The sequence below is a fragment of the Pinus tabuliformis genome, chromosome 3_1, assembly GCF_031772625.1.
Source record: "Pinus tabuliformis cultivar Carrire ecotype Pingquan chromosome 3_1, CPIR1, whole genome shotgun sequence".
In the NCBI taxonomy this organism is placed as follows: Eukaryota; Viridiplantae; Streptophyta; class Pinopsida; order Pinales; family Pinaceae; genus Pinus; species Pinus tabuliformis.
The window spans coordinates 777,727,150-777,745,737 of NC_142301.1; the positions used below are offsets into that span (position 1 = coordinate 777,727,150).

General features: G+C 36.4%; 1 pseudogene; it reads left to right on the forward strand.

Annotated features, from left to right (window-relative positions):
• The first annotated feature begins 16,043 nt into the window (after positions 1–16,043).
• On the forward strand, positions 16,044–18,077 carry LOC149189703 (serine/threonine-protein phosphatase 5 pseudogene; annotated as a pseudogene).
• The last annotated feature ends 511 nt before the right edge of the window (positions 18,078–18,588 follow it).

An 18,588-nucleotide genomic window follows, 5' to 3' on the forward strand; every position in this document is an offset into this window, starting at 1 on the left:
AAAGCATTGTTTCCCACAACCTTGGTAATTGTGTAAGGACCATATCAGAGTGGTCTGAACTTCTGATGGCTCTTGTAAGGCATTCTTTCTGTAGGTGCAACCAGACTTTGTCGCCGACTTGAAACTTGTATGGTACCTGATGCTGATCATGTCATTGCTTGTACTTGGAATTTTCGATAATGGAGTGGCGATAGATTGGATCGTTGGGTAGAGGTGTTGTGGAAGTCATATCGGATGAATGCTTGACCAGATAGTTCAACGGTACCCCGGTGGGTGAGGAGAAGATGTCCCTCTCTTCTTTCATGACCATATCCACCTGCTTCTGTTGTGTGGAGGAACCCTTCCCGGGGACCATGGATGCGGCTACGATATTCCCCTTAATTTGAGAGCGAACCAAACAAAAAATAAATTTCCTAATCTGGGAGATGATCTTACTGCCTTTCTTAGAAGAGATTAAAGAAATTGCAGTAGGTGGGGCTACCTCCGGTATCCTGGATAATGTATTACACAGATAAATATAATAGCGCGAGGCTTTGACTCATACACAACATGTCGCTTCCACAAGTATGGTTGGCCTAATAATACATCAAAAACATCAAGAGATGCAACATCACATAATACCTCATCTGTGAAGGGCTTCATGATGTAGGGAAGGTGGCACTGATGGCGGACTCGCAGATCTCGTCCTTGGTGAGGCCACCCGATTCCGTATGCTTGCAGGTGTGGTATGGTTGGTAGTCCCACCCGCTTCACGAACTCTACTGAAATGAGGTTCTTTTGGCTCCCACTGTCAGCAATGAATCATAACGGCGAACCCTTCACCCACATTTGTGAGTGGAAAAGACGCTTCCCCTCCTCTAGATCTTGGAGTTCATTGGTGGAACCCTAAGGCTGCGACAACTAATTTTCCTTATCGGGACTTATTTTCCCCTTTAATGCCCCTTTAAAGCTTCATACCCACATATAATTATATCAGAAGACTTTTATATGCATTTAGCCTTAAAAACCCCAAATGGATCAAAAATGACCCAAACAATCACCCCGCTGATCACCCCTTTTCCTTTGGAAAATATGTCTTCTCATATCGGGAATGAAAAGCCTTTGAAAAAGCTTAAAGACTATGTTTTTCCCTTTCAGGACCAAATACTCTTCAAAATACCGAAACAAAGCTTTTCCGCATTTTTACACAATTATATGTGCTTTTGCCACAGATCAAGATCTGGCCGATCGGATGACTCAGATTCAATTGCTATATCGGCAATCGGTAGTCGCAGGGGTCATATATCGGCGCTATCCCTCAGTCCGATGCGATATCGCTGGTCACTATCGGCGATTTGCAATGGACACTTAACACTTAATAAACTCCACTCCTGATATGCTGATGTGATATATGTCCTGGACCCAATAAGATCCAAAACTCCAATGCATAATATTTCAAGTCCGTTTCTTGAATCCGCTAAGTGTTTTAGTGTGATTTCCCTTTGTAAATGGCTTCCGGCGATGTGACAAGGAAATAAACATAGGGGCGATGTTATAAGGTTTCTACGGATCCGATATCATTCAAAATCTCCGTTTTTAAAGGATTTGAAGTCTGGATTCTCTGTTTAAATGTGTTTTGAGCTTGATACTTAGTGTATTTGGGTTTTTCCGCCTGTGAAACCAGAACAATGGAATGCACTCACCAATCGATCCTTTAACACAAGATCTACATTAAAACATATGAAAACGCAGGCAGGCATGAGAGCATCCGAATAAAAAATAGGCATTCAAAGCCTCCATGGGCCGGTTATACAATTATGCTCGCAACAATGGTTATTCACAGTAAACAAATAGCAGAGCCTTTGGCCTTAGGCCTGATTACACAGTTGACGATCTTTGTTTCAAAAACATACGGTCCACTCACTATCTCTATGCTCTCGATTCATTCCTTTTCTCTGTATATGCACACATAAATGCGTAATTACAAGTTTGAGCCTCTCTTCCCCTCTCTAACATGATTATTCTAGTTAGCGACCATCTTCTCCTACACTGCCCGTAGGCTTACAATGCTCTCGAATCCTCTCTCTATCTCTCCTTCCCTTTTAGAAAAGAAAGGAAACGCATATATGCTAAGCTAACCATCTCCTCCACAATTGAAGGAATAAATTATACATTTAGAATTAAAATCCTATCCTAATCTAAACAAGATAGACTACTTGGCTTGATCTCCACGCAAGGAGGATCACTTGCCTTTTGTTCCCAATTCTATTCAGAATTAAGAAATAATTAATTACTTACATGTACTTGAAATTAATACAAATTAAACAACCAATTCTTCCTCCAAACTTGCATTAGCCACAACATGTGATGACTCCGTCACATTGCTGGCTAGGTCTAGATGCTTCTGCATCACTCATTCTTCTATACCTTCACGGTGGCAACAGTGACGCTGGGCTCCGCATCAATGATTTGCTTCCCTTTTTCATTCACCTTGTCAGGTTCTGACTCGGGGTCGTAACATGCATCTGATTCTGAAGCCTTCAACTCAGCCACTATTGACTGTTTGATCCGACACTCACTTGTGTTGTGAGTGGGGCTCTTATGGAACTCGCACCACTTTCCTGTGTCCTTCTTTGACTTCATGGTGTTGTTCTCTTCTTGCAGCTTCGACGGGTTGTCTTGGGTCACCCTGCTTGGCTTTGTCCTTTGTTCTTTGGATTCGCATATCCAAAGTCTTGCTTCTTTTGTTTAAACTTATGCTCGATCTTGACAGTATATCGGTATGTCGTGCCAAGTGAGGAGATGTTCAGGAACTCCATCTCATCCTGGATGTACCTTTGTAGAAAGCCGCAGTATTTGAGTACCAAATGCAGCTCAGAATCCTTGATACCAAACTTTGTGCGAAGGGTATGAAGAATATTTGTGAACTCTGCCACATCTTGGTCCCTTCCCTATCGCAGCGTGGTCCACTTTATGTATTTGTCCTCATAACCCTTGACAGGGTATTACTGCTCCTTGGTGGCATCCCGGAATGAATTCCAAGTGAGTGCGGCTGAAAATAGTGAGCCCATACTTTCATCCTTCTACTCACAGTAGGTTTCCCACCAGTCTTTGACTTGGGGGGCTGCTTTGAGAAGTGCAAAAGTGATATTTTCCCGGCTAGAAAAATCATAAACATAAAAATAACCTTCTAGAAGATTTAACAATTTATTTATGACCTATGCATCTATCTGACCCTCGAATATGGGGATTTCAATGTTAACTTGTACCTTAAAGGGTGTGGCATTTCCAGCGTAGCTGTTGGAAGCAAATGCGTCACCCTTGGTTAGCCGCTGAAGGATTTGGGCAAAGTTTTTCATCCTCGCATTCCTTTATCGCTCTAGTGCTTCTTTGAGCAATATTTTGATATTATCTCATGCCCCGTCATCTTTCTTTTCGTCCACCATGGGAGTTCGTCGGGATTTGCAAGGCTCGTCTTGCAAAGGTTCGACCAATTCAATCCCTAACTCCTTATATCCCGACCTCATTGGGGACATGCAAAGAAAAACATAGAAAAAGCAAACCCCTTTGATACCAGTGATCCACATTTAAACAAGAATGCAACAAATTATAGAAATAACTATAAATAAAGAGATGCAGTAGAAATAATACTTCATTTCATTAATGGAAAATAATGAAATATGCTTACAAACAGAAATGAAAATAAACTAGCTAGGGCAATGGTAGCTTATCTCTGAGAAGAGATGTCGTGGCTACGTGCCTCTGAATTGTGTTACAATGAGGCTCGAAGGCCTATTTATTGTTGAGAAACAATGGAAAACCCTAAACAACCAAAAACCTAACCCTAGGAGATGAAGTGCAAAACTATGGGCCCCATTTGGGTAATTTGGTACATCAACTTCCCGAGGTCATAACTTTGGCATACGATCTCCGTTTGACACGCATAATACCTAGTTAGAAATATATATCCCAGTTTTCCCAAAAAAAGGTCGTTTAGGGCCTCAAAACAACTCCGGAAGTTTAGGACCCGAAAAAACTGCTAAAAATAGTAAATTGTGATACAATTAAGGAAACTGAAAAACTGAAAGAGACAGTTGCGAGGATCTATGTGGGACAAGTGGGTGACCACCAACATCCACCTAAATCAAACCCTCTTTTTACCTATGATCGCATAAAATAATAGGCCACATTCTCTTCATTTCTAGAGGGGGAAATGATAGTAAAGGCATTGCCTATAACCAAAATACTAAATATGTATTATTTATATGTTTGAGATTTCAATTTATAGATGGAACAATTAATTATGGATGCCACATACCTTCCCTTACAACATCAGAGAGTCGATCAAGATCAAGTGAAATAATAACCTCCTCAACATACATCTCTTGCCATGTCAAATTGGATGAGTTCCCTTTGTTTTAAGAGTGGCATATTTCTATCCTTTCAATTACCCATGTTTTTCACATTAATTAAGTCTAGACCCCTCTACACCAATGCAAAGCTCATAAAACATGTAATTTATCTTTTATTGATGGAAAATATCCCCCCTATGTCTTTACTCTGCACTAAGTGTAATTTTGTTGTGAATTCTATAGTATTACAATACTAAGGAATGGATCTATTCACATCACCAAGTTCAACATTCCAAAAGAATGTACACATAGGCCTATTAGATTCATTACCTTCATGTCCTAAATGGGATCTACACCAGTTGACCACCTCTACGAATGATTTGAGTTGATTTGTATCATGAATCATTTGGTACCTCCTAAGTGCTCGTTTCACACAAGCACTTGCACCATCATGCTGACACTTTCCATGTCCTATTTCAAAAAAGCTCCAAATATTGTGAATTTTTGTCTCCTTGTGTAGTCGACTCGACCAGTAAAAAATTTGTGCTGACTTGAAATGCCTTGCACAACCATATAACCATATCTAATGCTTTCTGAATGACATGTCATTCTTTTTTAATGATTCAAAAGAAACGTTGCATGAACAATGTGTTACGCTCACGATTATGGCTAATGTAGAAGTGATACTCCTTAATCACATCATGTGACTCATTACTGATATCCATACCATCAAAATTCAATTGTGCATGTCTGTATAGAACATGTATAAATATGGATGCTTGGTGTGAGAGATAGCACTCACTCTTTATCTATGTCTAAGGAGATAATGTGTAATTGCGGCAAATTCTACCATTGATAAGATTGTGCCTAACTAGAATAGCTTGCAATAATGCTTAAATTCATAATCTTGCCATCGCGACATGTGCAAGTGTTTGCCATATTTATTGATTTGGTTATGAAACTCTCCCGTGAATTTCGAAATAGGAATCTCATCCTCAACATAGTTTATCCTCCTAGGTGCTAGAGTTGAAGAAGATAGTTGATTTTCCATGACATAATCATATTCCTTTCATGTGAATATGACATCTTACATCCTAGATTGGTTGGGATGAATAGGAAATTTCTTATGGAACAATTCCAAATCACCACATTTACTGCATCTTCTCCCACCTATACATATTTTGTTATAAAACAACTCTTCTAGCACCTTTCTGCACAATATTGATCAAACAAAATATCGTAGTATAGGAGGAGGAGGATTTCCATGATCATTTTTCTTGCAAAATTTCCTAAAGATAATGTAATGGAATTATAGTTGAAAATGATATCAGCAACAACACATGTCACAGATTGTATTAGCCATAATAATTCATTGTTTTAGGTTTGCAACATCCTTATGGATATCTTGACATGGGGATTTCTTTCCTAGAATTACTTGAATAGTGAAACTTCTGTCATTTCTAGAATTCCCTTAGTGTGATCTAGGTAATCACCTTTATATAGGAAATGTTGCACTACATGCTTTCTATCTAAGATAGCACGAGAATGATTGTACCAAAACTCTACCACAAGTGTCCGGATTCCTTTTGTAAGCCTATCTCGGTAGTGTTCACTGGTGACAAGATCCCAACAAGTAGCTTCATAATTTTTTATTTACTTGAACCCTAACTTTATTATGCCTTTGCAATTTTTGTCTCAAGACATGGAGAAATTTTTACATATTACCAAAATTTCTTGTCTTGATGTACTTGGTGCAATAATAATAGTTGTAATTTCTTTATGAGCAGATCAAACTTTAGGTTTTCTTAATTTTCCAAACACAGAGAATGCCTTTGGTATATTTTTGGTGGAATTCACATGTGTCTTCCTTCTTTTAGAATCTTGGATACCAAAAAGCTTTGTGGCATGCTTTAGTTTCTTACCTTTGATCAACCCATGCAATATATGAGCTTGTGCAACAATTGAAAGTTTCTCAAAATATTGTTGAATGATAATACTAACATGCTCCATAACAGTGCAATCATGGATAGGATCCCTAAGTTCCTCTCTTGTGCTTGCATACAAATTTTCTCCAAACCTTCCACCCATTTCCAAACCACTACAACTCGCCCTTATCCTATCAACTTGATAGGGCACAATCCATTCTTCTCGTGGTTGATCAACTTGATAAGGCACATCGTGTTCCTCTATATGTTGACCAACTTGATAGGGAGCATATTGTTCCTCATGTGGTTGATCAATTTCCATCCCTACATCGTGGAATGCAAACTATAAAAGGAGTGAATCATATCTATTTAATAGTAGAAGGTGATTAAGGGGGAGTCCCTTGAAGGGATTGAAGCAGTGATGCCACACGTAAAGCAAACCCATCCACCAATGCTCAAGAGGGCATGTGTTCATTTACCTTTTTGTGAGTTGTAAGGGGATAAAATCCCCGTTCAATGGGAAGAAGACTTTGAAGTCTTTGGGACTAAAATTTTGGCCCAAGGTACGCAATGATGACTAATAAATTGAGTGCAGAGAGATGTCAGGCAGATACAACTCACTTTTCCAAATGCCATACACATTGTTATTTAAGATGAAATGCAAAATCGACGTAAGAAATGTAATCAAGATGTTATAAAAAAGTGTCAGGTACCTTGAAACCCACACATTTGTGCACGACTCAACATTTGACCTCAATAAAGTTTCAGACTCTACACTACAGGCTCAAATGTCACCACAACAAGCTCCATGCTCCAACAATGATATGATAGATCATGGAAAGCTCCACAACACAGTCACACTCTAATAATGATACACTCATGTAATGACTCTATCCACTCAATAGTACGTTGAAAGTCACAATCGTTGCAGCATCACATTGATACACATTTCTTCAAATTGCATACATTGTGAGATTTCAAATAGCAAATATTACACATTAATCTCAACTCTATCCGTCATAATGGACACTGCACCACCAACCTCTACTTGTAGCATAATAAGTGTAGCTCAAAAAAATCTATTCAACCATAACTAAATCTTGGCCAAATAGCTCTAATCCTACATATACATCTAAACACACCCACGAAAAAAAAAAAACAATTTTTAGAAATTCATCCCCTTTGAATTATTCCTTTATAACTTTGAAATGGGATTTATAATAAACAGTAACATAATATTACCTTCCCAATTCCCAAAAATGACATTTATTAAATAGTCCTTCCATTATTTCGACTAATCTTTCTTCTAACTTTATATTGGGACATATATAGAATATTTTTTATAATTTAAAGGATTATTTACTGAATGCTCTTATAATTTTATAGTGCAGATGGAATTAGAACACACTTCCCTGGTATATTCCTCTTCCCACTCAATCCCAAACTTCTGAAGCAGAATGGACATCTTTTATATTGTATTTAGTATCTTTTATATTGTATTTAATTTTCACACTAAATGCTAAACTTCTACCACTAAGAAAAATTTATTGGTTTTGTAAAGATGTGAATTTTACGCTTTGGGTGATTATGAATGATATGTCATGGTGAACGTTTTTTTACTCTTTTCACCAATTATATATATATAAACAACAATTTAATGTTGCTTTCACAATTCTCATAGCGAAAAGAAAGAAAAACAAAAACAACTGTTAGAAAGTCTTCCTCCTTGAATTATTCTTTTTATAACTTTGAATTGAGATTTATAATAAACAGTAATATAATATTACCTTCCCGATTCCAAAAATAGCTTTTATTAAGGAGTCCTCTTATTTAGAATAATCTTTCGTATAGGTTTAAATTTGGACACATATAGAATAATTTTTATAATTTAAAAAATTATTTACTACATACTCTTATACTATGGAAACCCACTTCCCTGGTATATTCCTCTACCCACTCGATGCTAAACTTCTGAAGCAGAATTCACTTCTTTTATATTGTATTTACTTTTCCCATTAAGAAAAATTTAAGAGAAATTTATCGGTTTCTTAAATGCTGTGAATGTTAAGATTTGGATGATTATGAATGATATGTAATGGTCAACGGCTTTTACGTCTCTTTCACTAATTTTAGAAGACGTGGGCTAATCTAGCTTGAATGGAGTCTTTAATGATAATATTGGTTACTTGCACCAGACAGGCTGCCTGCAATGAACTAATGCAAATAGCTTCAATGATTCTGGTTGTTTTATTGTGCAGATAAATGTCACCAAAGTTATAGTTGGATGGAGAATGATATTCGTCCTTTATATCAATCGTGATGCGTTGGCAATATCCTTTCACGTGCTGGATATATTACGTAAAGGTCAACACGACTGTATATGAATTTTGTTGATAGTGATTTGATCGATGTTTAGAAATTTTTTTATTTGTTATATTTTTACAATATATTAAGAGTTATCGAATTTATCCTTTCAACAAATAAATTTTTAAGTAAAACAAGTTACAAATAAAAATGAATTTACACTGATTATATATAAAAAGGAAATTACACATTTTTTTTTTTTTTAAACCAATCCATCGTAATAATTTTTTGTTTTGAATTGCTTTATATAATATATAAGTAGATATTTTATTTAATATAAGTATTAAAATGATTTTGTTTATTCTTTTTTCTCTCCATATATATTAAATTATTATTTTATATTATTAATATAATTTTAAATACAGATATCTCTTATAATATTGTCTACATTTTATCTCAAATTTTTTCCAAATTAATCAGATAATGTTTTGAAAGTCTATTTGTTTCAAACCACATATTGTGATATATCTCTAACCTCATGATGAATTATAGTAAGTGGTTTGAAATACATTGACCTTAAAAGATTTATGTGAGTGATACCGAAGAATATGATATATGATTATGAATCACATAAGCATATGTAAACATCTTGTTCTTAATATTTTCAAATACAAATTCCTTATACTAAAATATAAAAGGCATATATGGTAAAATATGATTTTTATGTGAATTAAGATTTTTTAAATTCTTTATATGTCATATAACAAGTCCATATTAAGAATTTACTAAAATATATTAATAACATCCATACTTAAATATTTTATTTAAATGTCATATTGAAATTTTTTCAAACAATGATCAAATTAAACATATCCCACAAACAGAAAAGTGCAATTCTACTTTATGCATCTTTGTTTATATGCTTTCAAAATAAAATTGTGTTACCTAATATGTACTTTGAAATATTTTATTTATAGTATATATTAAAATATTTTTGGTTAATAATATATAGATTTTAAATATATTTCAACTCTATGTTCAATATAAATGGAATTCCACATCTCTTTCATCAATTATAATATGAACAAAACTAAATAAATATGTTTATTTATATTTGTTTTTATGTATAGTTAACATTGTTTTTTAATTAATGATTATATTTTAAAAAAAAACACATATTAAACATGCTAAAAATTACACATCTCCTTAATATTAGATGTAAAATATATTTCTTAATACAGTTATTATTATATTATAATATAGTAATGTGACTTACTATTTTTTAATTGTATTTCTACTTGAGAAGATTCACATCGATGATCATCTCTTCCAAAAGTTTTTTTCCATGGTATATGGTATAATTCGTTGGGGGGATTTCATCCACCATTATAGTTATAAGTAAATCAATTTAGTTATAAGTAACTCAATTTACATCACATGTTTGATTCCAATGGTAGTTAATGTTGTAGTTATAGAAGAGTTATTTTATAGGCTATATTAACTTTATTTTGAATTAGTTATTTGTTTTTATAATTAAAATAATTGGTGTTCTTGAATCAATTCTTATATAGATTTGGCAATAAGAGTTCAATGACCGTTATTTTTATGCTTCAAAGTTGTTTAGCAATTTTCGCTTTTTCTTCTATTGAAATTTAAAGGATGATGGAACAAAGTAAAGTTATGGTAAAAATAAAAAACAAAGAAAAATTGAAAAGATAGAAGAGTCCAAAATCTAGGTTGAAAGAAGTTTAATAAATAGTGTGGCTAAAAGCTAGAATTAGAATTGACTTTAAATATAATTATCGTATCTATTTTATAAACGAATATCCAAAATACTTCAAAAACATATAAATATATTCATATAGATAGAAATAGTATACTACAACAATGTATGAAAAGCTGATAAAATAGAATGATAGAATACAATAAATACATCTATAAATATGTAAGCGAGCGTGTTGTCACTGAGAGTCGTGTACTGTTGCTGAAGTATTATATTTTGAATACTGATTGTTATTTACTTATATTTATTTTTATGCATTTATGTTTATCATAATCCTATTGGACATTTACATGATACTTATCCCATGGATGAACACATTCATCATTTGGGGTTAAATATAGATCGTAAAGTTGGGAATTTGAAATAGTTCAGGAAGGGGAAAAGGATGAAGAAAGTTGGACATTTACATGATACTTATACCATGCATGAACACATTTTTCATTGGGGTTAAATATAGATCATAAAGTTGGGAATTTGAAATAGTTGAGGAAGGGGAAAGGATGAAGAAAGTTGGAAAATCTAATATTATGATAAAGCTAACCTTAATTATTTTTAAAATTCCCCTTGGAGAACCTAATGACATTTTAGAGGATAAAGTAAAAGCTAAGATGTCGTGAATGTATTTATATCTATTATCCCTTTTGAAGAGTGAAGTATATTTGTGGAACAAGTGAATCTAATTTTGATAAATAATTGATTATCTCCTTTTCTTGATATTTCATTTTAATGAGGTGGAATGAGGTAAAAAAAAGAATAAAATAGATTTCTCTCTTTTGGATAGTAAACTAGATTTCTAAAATTGACACCTTTATTTGCAATAAAGAATCGGTTTTATTTTCTTTCATAATTTTTGATTTGTAGATTGTAGTTGGGTATTGTGTACTTTTTTTAACGTGTTTTGTATTGGATCATTATATTACTTTTCACTTAGCTCAATGTTTTTAAAGTGGAAAATGTGGAGGAATTATCTTGGAAAATCATTTTAATGACAGATCCTAGTTAGCACAATTGGGTCTCAAATATTTAAGAGCCATTTTGCAGCGTTAAGTGAATTTTTTGGGGTAAAAAAAGTCACTTTAGCGAAACCCTTTTGTTTTATTCTACACATGGATGCCCTTCCAATATTGCAAGAATCATATCAAACATAGCTACTGTGAAAAATGTATGTCTGTCACAATTTGATATACCAGGTTGACCACCATTGTATGAGAGGATGCCATGCTAGGCCCCATTACTATTGCATATGGGGCTAGGCATGTACATACTTTAATGAATACTTTAGAAGGTCCAAGGTCTTATCTATAGTTGATGACGAGGGAATCAACTCTTGCTCCTAGTTAGCTATTGGGCTACAATAAATATGAGGCCACTAGGATGACTAGGGGTTTCATTCTATGCTATTGTTTTTTTTTCGAGAGTTGAATATGGCAACTGGGAGTGGGAATTTGGAGAGTATAAAAGATGGATTTAAAGATTTTTGACAACCTTATTTGCCATAAGCTTCTAGTAACTCCATGGACTGTACCTCTTGCTTTATATTCTATTTTTCCGTACCAAGGAAAATTGAGTAGACAAGGATCACCTTCTAGTTCGGTTTTCCCTCGTAAGGGTTTCCTATAAAAAAACATGTGTGTATTGTGTATGTGATGCAGGAGCATATAGACCGGGCCAGCAATGTGACAGGGTGGTCACATGTTGTGGCTAAATGCAAGACTTGAGGAAGACTTAGTTGTTAAATTTGACTTAATTTCAATAAGGGCAAGTAGTTAATAGTGGTGTAATTAGGAATAAATGGCAAGTGATCATCCTTGCATGGAGATCAAGCCAAGTGGTCTAGTTTGTTTAGGTAGAGATCAAGATTGAATTGTAATTGTATAACTAATTCCTTCATGTGTGGAAAGTAGTAGTTAGATACGACATGTGTATAACTGCGTGTAGGAAGGACCCGAGGAGGCACTTTTAAGCCTACGGGCAACAAAAAGAGGAGGCCATTAGTTACCGTAAATCAGGCCTGAGAAGGGAGAAAAAAAAAACCTTCAGATATGTGTTTGTATACAGAGGTTTGACTCGGTAATGTTAAATCAGTTTATGGTTGTTCTGTCCATTTGTTCTCTCTGGTATTTATGGTTGTTCCGATGTCATTGTACATTAGTTCCATTTCATTTGGTAATGTCAAATACAGCGGTTCCCTCGCTCCGTGTTGTGGCTTGGACTGGTGGTTATTTTAAATTACCCCTTTCCTGGTAACTAACCCCTGTTTGGAAGCTCTCAGAAATCTGAAAAAGAAACCCCGGCCGAGTCCATAAGTTTCAGCCCACGGAAGGCAGAGTCAGAGGTTGTGGAGAAAGAAGAGACGAAGCCGTTGCTGAGCGTCGAAGCACCGAACGCTGAAGAGGAAGCCATCGAGCCGTTTCAGGATTCAACGAACCAAGAGTCGAATGCAGAGTGCTGTAAAAGTTACCAGATATATAAAAGTGTAGTTTGGATATGTGTTGGGCAATTGCAGTGTTGATATTGGTGAAGTTGATGCTATGGCTTAAGGCGCCAGCCGGTGAATGGGTAAGATGCGTGGAATAGCCACAAGAGCTAAAGTTGTTGGTTAATAAAGTGCCACATATATTTTGATGTGTAGGGTGCATAGCGACAGAGCATAGATGTTGGTGGTTAACATTTAGGTGGTGAGAGTTTATTTGGGAAGGGTGATCCCATTTAAAGTCGAAAGATGCGAGTTGAGTTTAATTGCATGAAGAAGGTATTGTTTGAAGTATAGTTTTCATGAACCATAGAATTTGTGACGCAGGATGGGAAAATCGATTTGGAGGTTTGATTGCTCAGAATTTTAAGTCGTGAGTGGGTAAGAAGCTGTGTAGCAAACAATGGAATCGCCGGAATGGAATCATGATTCCATACAAACACATCACAGATGGAATGCGCATCAAACAAAGGCGGGTTCTTGCATAAGTATGGACCGATGTCATCATAGAACGTGTGGGTCTTCACACAGTTTGGCAGGTTTGAAAAGGTAAAGGCGCATATATATTTGCAATCCTTAGTCTGAACAGTAGTATTAATTTGCTAGTTTAAACATGAGAATGGGTTCATAACAGTAAAATGATAATCATCTTTGAAGATAAATTTTTAAGCTTCTGCTTGAATGATTGAGAATGGCTAATGAGTTGAGATGAATTTGGAATTGCATTTTTATATGCATGGTAGACTGAGATTTTGGGTATTGCAGGGTTTACTCTGCATCAAGTGGTATCAGAGCTGGAAGGCTCTATTGAAATTGAAGATGTTTGTTTTTTCTGAATAAGTGCAGGAAGGTTCTGTTGAGAACTGAGTATGTTTTATTTGAATGTGTTCTAAATCTGATATGCAAGCTACACAATTGCAGTGAACAGGATTGCAGAAATGAATGGAGGACAAGATCATGCAGGATCTTAAAGGTGAGATAATTTTCTGATTTGAAATTTGTGATTAAGGTTTATGGTTGCAGAGAAGATGATGGCAGTGAACCTGACATTCAGCTAAAGGCTGGATAAGGAGGACAATTGCAGTGTCCTGAAGAGGAAGTGAGTTGAAGAGATAGCCTAGAGAGAGCAGAGGAGAGTGCTCAAGAGGTTCCAGAGGTCGTGAACCAGTACTTACCAAAAGACCAGATCCAGTGAAGCGGATTGGTGAGGTAAGGGGCAACAGGAGAGCTTGCTGTTGCAGAGGCTAGTGCAACTCATGGTGAGTGAGAAACTCATGTAGAAGATGATCATGGAGGATCCGAGAAGAGGTTCAAAGGAATGCCACAGAGGTGAGATGACTGATAAAGTCAGAGAAAGAGAAATTGCAGTAATGAAGGTACAATTGCAGGTACTACAAGAATGGCTGCAAGAACAAGAAAACCAGAAAGGAGGATGGATCTTTCCACTGAAGGGAAAGAGAGTGATTTGGCAACCATTGCAGATGAAGTTGAGGCAAAGGGAGACTGCCTTATTGAAGGAGGAACTTAGAGTTCTTGAACCAGAGATGGAATTTGAAGATTCCACGCGCAGATCTGTTCAAAGGGAAGTGTTGGAGGAAACAGTCGAGACTGAAAAGTCTTGTGGTTTTAAAACTAATAAGTTGTGTATGTTTGCAGGTATAGTACAAGGAGATGAGCAAGCTTTAAAGTTTGTTAAAGAACAGGAGAGAGAATTGAATCTGAAGTCTATTCAGATCAATGCTGAGATAGCAAGATCTCAGGAGGAAATGAAGACAAAGAAGTCTAATCAGAATATTGGTGCAGAGAGAGAAAGACCAGATGATGATTGGTCAAGAGCTGGTGAAGGTATGGAAAATTGTGTGAAGTTTCCAAGTTCTACTCCTAATGAAATTGTTGAATTGTATAGGAAACTAGATCTTCAGAGAAGAGAATTGGAGAGGCAGAGAACTTACACACAGGATAATTTACTGAAGAAGCAAGATAAGAAAGTTTTCTTGAATGACAGTCATGAAGCAGAGGATGGAAAGAAGGAGAGACTAGTTGATAGTCTCATGGTGAATGCAAATCAGCATACTGATGTGCTGACAAAGGAGTTGGAAAGGAACTCAGAGCAACATACTGAAGTATTGCCAGAGAAAGCTGAGGAGAAAGCCAGTAAAAATTTTCTGAGTCCTGAGGAAGACTTGGAGCTACAGAGAGAAAACTTGGTGACTGAATCAACAAGTGAGACCATTGGGTCTTGTGATTTTGATGCTGACAATTTGATTGTGTATACAGGTGATGCAGAAGATAGTCCATCACTTGGAGTTGTCTTGAGGGAAGAAAAACTGTTGCAGAAAGGAAATGAGACAGTCATGTCTCATATGCAGAGGCTTGTTTCCATGGGTGACAAGAAAGAGTTGGCTTGTCTGAATAGCCAAGAGAGAACTGTGGGGCAGAATTTTGGAACTGCTACAGTGATAGAGGATGAGGCTACAATGTTTGAAGAACTTGATTTGATTGCAAGAATCAATCAAGATGATGATGGACAATTACTGAAGATTGTCGAAGGGGAAGACGAAGGTTATGCTGGAACTAATTTGCAGCATGTTGATGAAATTCTTGAGAAGAAATGGCTGAAATGTTTGTTGGAGACATTTGAACCTGAGGAAGAATTTGCAGACACTAGAATAAATTTGCCTGAAGTTGAGGAAGGAGCAGATACTAGTTTGTTAAAATTGATTTTGCTTACTAGTATACAGACTGAGATAAATGGATATGTTACTGCAGGAAGAGAATTAAATGATAATTTATTTTCTGAAGATGAATTTGCGGGTGATGAGCAAAAGAATGTTGCAGAGGGACAGGAAGTTTGGGAGGCAGCAACATGTGGGGTGACACCTGCAGGAGTAAAACCAATGTTATCAACAGTCGGGGAGATGACAGCAGCAACATTAATGTTGGCAGCAAGAAGTCAGCAAGTGACAGTACAAATAGAGCGAGTAAGAACTGAGGAAGTCGTCTCAGCTCAGCAGACAACAAGAAATCAACAACCTGGAGATTTATTGGACCAAGAAATTGAATTAATCAGACGAATCATGTTGAAAGGAGACACACAGTCTGAATGTGTGAAACAGAGGGAGATGCAGCTGGACAGTAGCAACTAGCTAAAGCAGGAAGGGAGAATTAATGAAGAAGACCAGCAAGAAGATCAAGTAGAAACGAAGATTGAGAACATAAAGGAACTAATGTTGAAGCAGACCAGAAGACAAAGGCTGGTAGCATCAGGAAAGGTGATCAGTCAATTACTAAACGATTTTCAGCAAGTTAAAAGAATTTGTCCAAATGATCCTGATGCCACCAAAAAGCTTGAAGAGACCGAAACGACAGTCAAAAAAATTAGATTTATTGAGGCCATCTCAATGAATGATCTTGTGAACCATTCTATTGTTGATTCCATTGATTTTCATTCAATAAAGGTAGAGCGACAACATGGAATAGAAGGAGAAAATATAACATTGGAATTTATAAAGAAAGTGATGGATGATGTCAAGAATCTAGAAAACATACGCAGAAGGTGTGCATTTCAAATATTACTGCAAGTAAAGGATTTGCTGGAGGCGATGACATCGCTGGTTGACATCAATATTCCGAATGGGAAGCAATTCACTGTTGGTGATGACATCCATGGTCAGTATTATGACCTTTTTAACATCTTTGAGGTTAGTAGGCTTCTTTCGGAGGACAATCCTTATCTTTTTAATGATGATTTTGTTGACCGAGGATTATTTTTAGTTGAAGTTATACTTGTGCTATTCGTATTCAAGTGTATGTGTCCAACTGAACTCTATCTTGCAAGAGGAAATCGTGAAAGCGGGAGTATGAAGCAGATTTATAGTTTTGAGGGCGAAGTCAAGTCCAAGTACAGTGACAACATGGTTGAGCTTTTCGCTGAAGTGTTTTGCTGTTTGCCTTTGGCTCATGTCCTCAATGACAAGATTTTTGTTGTCCGTAATAATCTTTTTAGTGTTGATGGTATAAAACTGGATGATATCAAAGACATTGTTTGGTTCCGAAAGCCACCTGAAGAGGGTCTGATGTGTGAAATACTTTGTAGCGATCCACAGCTCCATAAAGGGCATGGACCCAGCACACGGGATGTTGGTTTGTCTTTTGGAGAAGATGTGACCAAAAGGTTTTTCCAAGAAAACAATCTTGCGCAGGTGGTCAGGTCTCATGAAGTTAAAGAGGAAGATGAAATTGAACACAACGACAAACTTATTACGGTGTTTTCAGCTCCAAACTATTGTGACCAGAGAAGGAAGATGAAGCAGGAAGCAGCTGACATGCCGCCTAAATGGAGGAGCAGAGCATATGGACAACTCCAGGACAAAGTCTGGGATCCAGGAGGAATTTTATTTTTCTTCATTCCTTTTTGAAAGCACATGATCAGGAGATCATGAATGTTTTCAACCGTGAGAGTCTGATGCAGGAGCATCTAGACCGGGCCAGCAATGTGACGGGGTGGTCACATGTTGTGGCTAAATGCAAGACTTGAGGAAGACTTAGTTGTTAAATTTGACTTAATTTCAATAAGGGCAAGTAGTTAAGAGTGGTGTAATTAGGAATAAATGGCAAGTGATCATCCCTGCGTGGAGATCAAGCCAAGTGGTCTAGTTTGTTTAGGTAGAGATCAAGATTGAATTGTAACTGTATAACTAATTCCTTCATGTGTGGAAAGTAGTAGTTAGATACGACATATGTATAACTTCTTGTAGGAAGGACCCGAGGAGGCACTTGTAAGCCTACGGGCAGCGAAAAGAGGAGGCCATTAGTTAGCGTAAATCAGGCCTGAGAAGGGAGGAAAAAAAACCTTCAGATATGTGTTTGTATACAGAGGTTTGACTAGGTAATGTTAAATCAGTTTATGGTTGTTCTATCCATTTGTTCTCTCTAGTATTTATGGTTGTTCCTATGTCATTGTACATTAGTTCCATTTCATTTGGGAATGTCAAATACGATGGTTCCCTCGCTCCGTGTTGTGGCTTGGACTAGTGGTTATTGTAAATTACCCCTTTCCTGGTAACTAACCCCTGTTTGGAAGCTCTCAGAAATCTGAAAAAGAAACCCCGGCCAAGTCCATAAGTTTCAGCCCAGGGAAGGCAAAGTCAGAGGTTGTGGAGAAAGAAGAGACGAAGTTGTTGCTGAGTGTCGAAGCACCGAATGCTGAAGAGGAAGCCGTCGAGCCGTTTCAGGATTCAACGAACCAGGGAAAATTTTAAGAACCCCCCCTAAATTTATAAATATAATAAATGGGCGAATCTCCATGGTATATAGGAGAAATGGAAGGCGATTTTATCAATAATATAATATGTATATATAATTTTTTGGCGAATCTCTCACCAGGCATGGCGAATATTTTACTCAATTATAAAATCTTGTAAGATCTTGGCGAGTCTTTCACTAAATAATAAAATGTAATATACCTATTGTGATTAACCCCACGTAAGGTAATTTTAAATTACCAATCAGTTAATCAAACCTGCGTAAAAGTAATTTTAAATTACATATCAGTTACAACTAATTCTTGGCATTGGTTAAATGGATCAGCGAGCACCCTAACAGGGGAACAAGAAGAAGAAGGTGGATGGAGAATGGTTGATGAACAGGCAGAGAGAAGAATTCCAGGAGAGAGCAGACAAAGAAAGAGGTTAAGTCTGGTAGAGACCAGATAACCTGAGAAAGAGGTTAAGTCTGATAGAGACCAGATAACCCAGCACAGGAGTGCATGTG